Raw genomic sequence first — 8,622 nt, 5'->3', positions numbered from 1 at the left:
CAGAAAACAGGCAAGTGATGCTCAGGAATAAAACCCATCATAGCAGGCCTTGAGGTCCCCACCATAGGCAGCTTCTCTCTGTCTTTAACCCCCATCATTTTTTCCCCATTTTCTCTGCAAAAATTACATTGTCCAGCAGTTCATTCATGGGAAAATAATCAGTTGTATATGTCTCAATTTCCTCCTTTGAAAAAAATGAAGGAAATTTTTTCGAGAATTTCACATTACATAATTTCCATCCTTATGTCTCCCTAATCCAACTCTTACCACACCAACCCCACTCATTCTCAATTTTTGATCTCCTTTTTTATTATTATTTTGTTACACACACACACACACACACACACACAGTTTAATCTACTGAGTCCATTTAGTGATTCTTGTATGTACATTTATTTTGGGCTCACCGCTTGGGTGTAGATAACCTGTCAGGGAGCTTAACTGTAAAGAAAACTCATTCTTTTTCTTTTAATAGCCATTGATTGCCTATAGTGGTTCACACAGATGTGGGACCTTGTGAAATTTCCTTTATCCACAATGACATGTCAGCTGATGGTGTCCTTATGCAGGTCTGGTTTAGGCAATCATATTGTTAAGATTTCATGAGTGCAACTTCCCTGTCCTGTCTAAAAGACACTATCTAGCAGCAAGTGCCCGGGTTCTCTGGCTCTTAAAATCTTTCTGCCCCTTTTATGATGTTGCCTGAGCCTTAGGTCCAGGGGTTCCGTTGTATATGTATCAATTGAGGTTGGACCCCTCCCATGATAACTTATTCTCAGTATTTTCAGCAGTTGTTGAGTTTTATAATAGTCTCCATTTGTTGCAAAAATAAGACTTTCTGATGAGTGGTGCAGGATAAGTATTTAGAATACAGCTAGAAGTTATGTTGCTTTAGGAAAGTGAAAGTAGTAGATCCTCCTCTAGGTGTGTGTTTTCTCCAGCCATGATTAGGTGGCTAGGTTTACAGTTCCAGGCATGAATGCCCTCCTATTGAACAGGCCTTAGGTTACTCCCAAGATAAAAGTGCCACTATTGCACCATTAGGGATATTTCTGGGCTGATCACTGTTGTGATTTATATGTTTTACAGCTGGGTAGGACTACTGACTGCTTTTCTCCACTGGTAGCTTCCATAGCACCTTCCAATGCTATGAGGGATAATAAAAAAATTGAGGGTCTTTGCTGATATCCTCTGTGCATCTCATTCTTTCTCCATTTTACAGTTTCTGGGATTCTAAATGAGCAGCCGCATATCCACTGAGCACACTGTATTAGTGTCGCCTGCATTCTCTTAGGGTCCCTTGCTCCTGGCGCTATTAGACAAACCATATAACACATCTTTATCTGAATTTATCATAGTTTATATCCTGGGTAGGGGAAATAGAGTAATTTACAAAGGCGAACACCCAACGCCCTCTTCCACTCTGTGGCTCAGCAACCTGCCTTTTCAGATCTCTTCTGCGCCCGACCCACAGTCTCCGTTAGCTTTTGCCTATACCTTGTGGGCCCACAGTCTTGCCCCAGACTGGTAAATGCCCCCTCTCCTGTCCACACAGGTGAGACACTGTGGCCATTTTTTCTAAGCTGCTGCTGCCAAGATGGCACCAACACTCTTCCCTCCTTAGCTAACTCTCTGCAGCTCCCTCTCTGTAGCTAACTTTCCACAGCCAATTCTCCGCAGCAGACCCCGTCTGTTGGAGGAACAGTTACCCCTCAGGACACAATTAACAACATAGATGAACTTGCTTGTGTTTTTCCACGATACCAGAATTTATTCAGTATCATTAAATTCATAAAGTACTGGGCTTTCAATGACAGCACCAAATAGTGCCACTTTCTTTGACAGTCTTAGCTAAGGCAAATGTAGACTTTTTGAAAAATTATTCCTAATATAGCTACTAATTTAACTCTCAGATCACATATTAAATAGTCCTCAGCCAATGTGTATAGGTAGGTGTAAGAATGTTACAAAGTGTTAAGGGGCAGGGGTTTCAGGGAGTTTCAAAAAGGCCTGAATAGTCAAAGCTGGAAACTCATAGGAATGGAAGAGTCCTGTACTGATAAGACAACAAACACCAGGGAGCTGGAGAAGTGAGAAGCAGTGGTGCCTGTGAGTGAGGACACTGTGGGTCAGAAGACTGAGAACAGCACTGAGTCCAGCCAGAGGAGAAGGGACAGGACCACATTCAAACAGTCAGTGGATGGATAGAAGGCAGGTCCAGAGAGTAAACAGGAAGGTATGTAGACTGCAAATCAAGTAGGCCAGGCCAACAGTAGGGACCAAGCCCAGCTGAAACCCCTGGACAGCCTGAAGTCTTTGATACACACATCATATGGTCAGATGACAGGTTAATGGTGGCCCTCATGACTGTAGTGTTAGGTGTCCACCTTTTCATAGGACTCAGGTAGGAGACGGTCTTTTACCTGGTTTGATGTGTCCAATAATTTCCCAGACCTGTTGAATCAGAGACCTTCCAGAATGAGCACTTTACAAGACCGGGTGCTCTTACTTTGGAGGGCTCTAACCAGCTCCCCTGAAACCTTGTGAGAATGACTTATCAATGGACATAATCTAGACTAATGATCTTTTAATTAACCCCAGCAAAATCTTGTGCTTTTGTGACCTGGGCAACTTGATCCCTTTTTGTAGGCAACCTTAATTTGGTACTGCACACAAAAAGATATGAATGAGTGAATGAATAAATGAATGAATGTGGGTATGCTTGAGAATTAACATATCAAAGTGACCTACCCATCTCCATTGAATACAGTGTAGACTGGAAAAGACTATTGACCTTGAATGAGTGAGCTAGTCTAGAACTAGGGATAAAAAGACTAGATGGCTTATTCAGGTCCTGGAGAAGCTTGTACTTCCTCAACTGAAGCTGGGGAAACAATTTTGGACAAAATTATGGGTGGGGCCAGACCCAGAACACAGTTCCAGGGTCAGAGTTCCAGCAAGATAATTCAGGAAACAGTGGGTTCCAAGAGATGTCTACAGAACCCAGCATCCTTTGAGCTCAAACCCACCCTTAAAAACTAAATTTAATTGTTAGACTTTTTGGTGGTGTTGTTCAGATGGATATTTATAATATCAGCATAGTAATGTGATAAAACCTGGCGCTTTTTTTTCTGGAAAAAGTAGCAAAAGAGTCCATAGTTCTTGGATTTGACTCCTGAGCACACAGGCATTTAAAGCTCAACCAGGGCAAGAAAAGAATGCTCAAGACAGCTTGAATTATAACACACATCCTTACCTGACACTTGCTAGTATATCTTGTGGCATAAGCTATACTATCTTGGAGACCACTGCCCATTAGTAACCTATGAAGAACACAGAATTCTTTCGTCTTGTGGGCTGTTGTTGGGTAAGTGCATCCTCTGAGGAAAAGAAGGGGGTGGGTCTAGAGACCTACACTAAGAAATGCAGCACGCGCTGGGAAAAAGAGGTTGGAGTTGGTGCCATTTTGGGAGCAAGGCACACAGACCCCTGGGGCGAGAAGGCATGCGGGGGACCCAGCGGGGCAAGACAGTGCCTCGCAGGCCTCTGCCCTGATCCTGCACTGTTTGTACACAGTGTTATTAAAGGACCTTTTCCATAAAACCTACCTCAATGCTTCTCTATTAAACTTTCACCAAGAAATATTCTCCAATTTTTATCTAACATTGCTTGGTTTTCCAGATGATAAGATTTTAAAGCACTCATGTGTTCCATAAGTTCCGATTCTACCTAATAGTTTATAGGTTGGCACTCTTCCTCATCCTAAAAATAAGTCATTTATCAGTTTGTGTTGCATGGGTGGTACTAGGAAGATGGTGCTGTTTGTCTTCCCAGGTGTACAGGCCACCTCTGTCCTGAGAATGGAGTAAAAAACTGCTTATAAAATAGTGTCTCAGGACAAGACAATATGAAAAACCACTGTTTCACATGGTATGGAGTAACTTACAGCAGGGCACAGCCCAATATCAATACACTAAATATAATAAATATTCAAAACCTGGGGCCTTGATGCTGATACATAACTAAATTTGATACTTACATTTTTGTATGAAAATGCATTATAAAAATTTTGATTAAATATTACTTTATCACTTTTGAACTAAGAAACTTTTGTAAAGAAATTTATATATATATTCCTTTTTCCTAGCCTATTTCTTCCTGTTAATGTATTTGTTCATGTTTAGTGCATAGAACTAGGTAAAATGGCAAAGTTCTGTGTTTAATTTCTTCAAAATGTATATATTCAGTGATGCATCTTATAGCACTTTGAAATACCTCATGTTTATGAAAATAAACAGCAATTAAATGATCCAAAAAAAAAAAACCAAAAACAAACCTGGGGCCTCATTAAAAAAAATGACCCCATGGATACAGTGGGACCCAGGCCAAGCATCCTGGAACCACAATGAACCAGAACTTTGGGAAGTAGTTGACTGTGAGTCCTAATGCAAATTTCCACCCATAAAAGATGTCTGCTTTTATCCAAGTTCATTGGAAATGGTACAAAGTATCAGTTTCCTTCCCATCCAAGAGTTATACAAATATTTGCAAATGCAATTCATGACTAGCAGCCCTCACTTATTTTGGATGCTGCAGTACCTCTTTCCCTCTTCATTCCTGCCTGACCCCTAGTATGCAAATCACATGACAGGAAAGGAGGGTATTTTGCTAAAGGAATCTCAGGATGTGAATCTTTTCGCCACCACTCTCCTACAAAGAGACATTGACTCAAAGATGTTGTGATGAACATTTAAAATGAAGCAAAATCTTGAGGGTCTTAGAACAGAGATGGAGACTGGAACATACAGTGCCCTTAGTCTTAAGGGGCATATAGCTAGACTGCAAGCACCAGGGTGAGGTCCATGGTATGACAGGCCCATGGCAAGGTCTAGCCTTGTAACTAAGTAGCAAAAATGGATTCTTTGGAGAGGAAGCTGCTGTCAAACAAAAACCTCCAGAACTCTACTCTAGTGCTCATCTTTCCTCCCCTTGAATTCACCCAAGCCTCCTGACCCAAACTTTGAGCCAAATACCAAAAGAGAAAAGTGAGGACTGTTCAGCTGGAGGACCCAGGAACATCCATGTGGGCCACACCTGACTATCTGATATGCCTGTCTGGATATAGCTAGACTGCATGTACCAGGGGAAGGTCCAGGATATGACAGACCTGAAGTTGGGTCTGGCTTGTTAACCAAGTAGTAAAGATGGCTTCTCCAGAGAGGAAGCAGATCAGTCAGTAAAGGAATCTCCAGAACACCACTCCTAGTGCCCAGCCTTTGTCACAATGAGCTCACTCAAGCCTGCTCATCCAACCTCTGTACTGACCACCAAAAGAGAAAAGTGAAGAATGTTAGGCTGGAGCACCCAGGGATATCCATGTGGGACGTGTCAGTTCATAAAGACATTTAGTTTGATTTCCCTTACCTTTTTGTAAGTACTTGCAAGTTGAATGAAGACACTTGTCAGAAAACAGCAAACATTCTTTTGTTTTTCTCTAAACATTACCCTATTCCTTAGATTAGACATGGGAGGAGTGGCCAAAGAAAAATATTTGTAGTAAATTAACAACCCAAATGGTTATAAACCAAAAATGCCTTTGGAGGTCTGAAAGAAAACAAACAAATATAAAACACAAAACCAATAAAAAACAGTAAGAGCACCAAGATGTAGTTAGAAACAGAAATGCTTTCAAAGCAAACAAATTGCATACCTTAATATAAACACTTTGAAATAAAATGGAAAAAGATACCAAAAATTAAGATCCTAAACTAGTCCAACAAATGGACTCTTGACCAAACCTAGAGGTCTGAGAACTGGAACTCATTCACCAAAACCTTCTGGAAGATATAACACCGGATGCTGTAGACACAGGGAACTCATAGTGGTACTTGGCTTCAATTTGGGTGTCTTCTTGGGTGGAAAGTGGTTCATTCTTTGAGTTGGGTGTCATATTTGATAACATAAAACTGGACTCTCACCTCAAAGGGCATAAGATACATTCCAGAGCCGAATAGACATGATTATGGATTGGGTATATCAGGTGCCCCAAAGTCCATTTTCCAATGTAGTAACAGTTTCATGAAGTTTTATAGTAACAGAACAAAGAAAATAATAAATTACAACATTATGGAATCATCAGATAACCGCGTAGAGCAAAGAGAGGAGCTCTCTGTTATACGACTTAAATGTTGTAAGATGACATTACTAAACTTTCAGTTGGGCCAGGAACCTCAATATTAAGACCTGCTACTTTGAATCTGACAGAAGATAAAGTATGGAATAGACTTGAATTTTTAGGCACAGGACAGGACTTTCTGAACTGGACCATGTCGGCAGAGGCATTAAGACCAACAACTGACATGAAACTTTTTTTAATACTTGCAAGTTGAATAAAGATACCTTTCAAACATAAAACCATATGGAGCACCAAATACTGTTTATTTTTCACAAAACATTTCCTGCTTACTTAGATTAGTTGTAGGAGAAGTGTCCAAAGAAAAAGACTGCCAGCAAATTAACAAAATAGTCAGAAACCAAGATACCTTCAGAAGTCTGAAAAAAAATGGAATGGTTGGAAACAGAATTGTGGGAAGCGAGCACGGCCAAGTCAGCCAAAAATGGCGCCTTGGCTGGCTGCCAAGCCTCATGACTCCAACTCTTGGCTGGCTGCCAAGTGGCGCCTTGGCTGGTTGCCAAGTCTCGTCACCCTCGCTTGTTTACTTCAACTCGCACAAGCCTGATGAGCTCGATCATGTGCTGCCTGCCTGATTAGAGACGTCATCCGGCATGACCCTGCTGCGTGGCCCAATGGGCTGCCACTTTGCCTGCTTGCTGCGTGTGTGTGAGTGCCCTGATTGGTCCTGGCTGGAGGGAGGGCTGTTGAGAATGCTATATAAAGAGCTGAAGTGCGTAATAAAGAGGAAGAAGCTTGAACCCTGCCTTGGTGTTCGTGTCGTTCTTCCTGGACTCTGCTGGACAGAGTCTTGGATTTTTGGTAGAAGCTTGAACCCTGCCTTGGTGTCCGTTTTGTCCTTGCCTCGACTCTGCTGGTCGGAGTCGCGGTTAGCGGCAGTTGGTGGCCCATACGGGGAACCTGATGCTCCGGAGTTGTAATTAAAAAACAAAACAATAGTGCTAGTAAAAGTTCCCCCTAAGAGGGAATGAAGGGAAAGTTTCCACAAGGTGGAATGGAGATTAAAGATCCCTAGGAAAAGGGACGGAGATGCAACCTAGAGAAAATGGATGTTGGCGGATCGAAAACGAAAGTGCACATTGCTCTAGTGCAACTTTTAAAGCGTGGCAGGATTAAGCTGAAGGCTGAGACGGTGGAAAAGTTCTTGGACACCATCACAGCAGAGGCCCCGTGGTTTCTTTAGCTTTTAAGGCGTGGCAGGATTAAGTTAAAGGCTGAGACGGTGGAAAAATTCTTGGATACCTTCGCAGCAGAGGTCCCGTTGTTTCTTGAGGAGGGGTCTGTAGCTGTTGCCTCTTGGGAGCGATTAGGAAAAGAGTTATCAGGCAAAGATGCTAAAAAACCCCTCCCTAGAGGTACTCTAGCTATTTGGACTTTGGTACGGACATGTTTAGCGGATAAAACAGGGAAGTATGAGGCAGATATAGCTCAAGGAGCTCAGGCTTTAGAAGAAGCAAGAGAGGAAGCATCTCAACTCAGTGCGTGTTGTGCTTCAGAAGTAGAGGAGGAAGAATATGATTCTGAGGATTTAGACAGCATTATGGAACAGCTGAGAATTACTGACAATAAAAAGAAAAGGAAAAAGGAAAAGGTTGAGCCTAGTGCTCCTCCGTGGGATAGAGACTGTCTGGAAGCCATGCCCTCCATAGAAAGGAGCTGTCGCATGCTTAGTGCAGGTATATGGCGCCATCTAGTGCCTAGTTATGGAGCTTTCCCAGTGTTTGATGATCAGAACAATCAAAGATATCATGAACCCCTGGACTGGAAAGTAATTCAGAGGTTGAAAGAATCTGTGGCTACTTATGGGATACAAGCAGCTTATACTATAACTCAGGTTGAAAGCCTTACTAGATGTGCTATGACTCCTTTTGATTGGCAAAATCTTTGTAGGGCTGTTCTTTCAGGGGGCGATTATATGGAGTATGCTCAAGGCCTTTCCCCTGCTGCTGTCCCTAAGTTATGATGCTAGTATGTTTTCTAAGGTATTCAGTTCTAACGAGGAACCCTTTGATTAATGTTGCAGTACTACTGCTGTGTTAAATTCGATATCTCAGAACACCACTGAGGCGTTGGAGAAAAAATTATTCGTGCAGTTGAAGGCAGGCCTACTTTTGGTAAATCAAAGAGTAGATTTATTACAGGAACAAGTGGATATCTTAGGGCAGTTAATGTTTGTGGGATGTATTTATCATATGCCTGGATTATGAATAACCCCTGTGGAGTATCTTAATTTCTCTAAGGCAGGTAATCTATCTAGAGAACTCTCTACAGCTCTCCAAGGCAACTGGAGTAAAGATACAGGCATCAATTGTGGCGGTGAATGCTACAAGAGTAGAGATAGCCTCTATAGAAGACTGGATGAAGACCCTCCAGGGAGCCTTTTCCTTCCTCAAGGACCGGGGAGGGATGGCTTTTTGGGAATTCCTGCC

This window comes from Nannospalax galili, unplaced genomic scaffold (genome assembly GCF_000622305.1).
Source record: "Nannospalax galili isolate Female #2095 unplaced genomic scaffold, S.galili_v1.0 scaffold1074, whole genome shotgun sequence".
Taxonomy (NCBI): Eukaryota; Metazoa; Chordata; class Mammalia; order Rodentia; family Spalacidae; genus Nannospalax; species Nannospalax galili.
Note: the sequence above shows the minus strand (reverse complement) of the source record.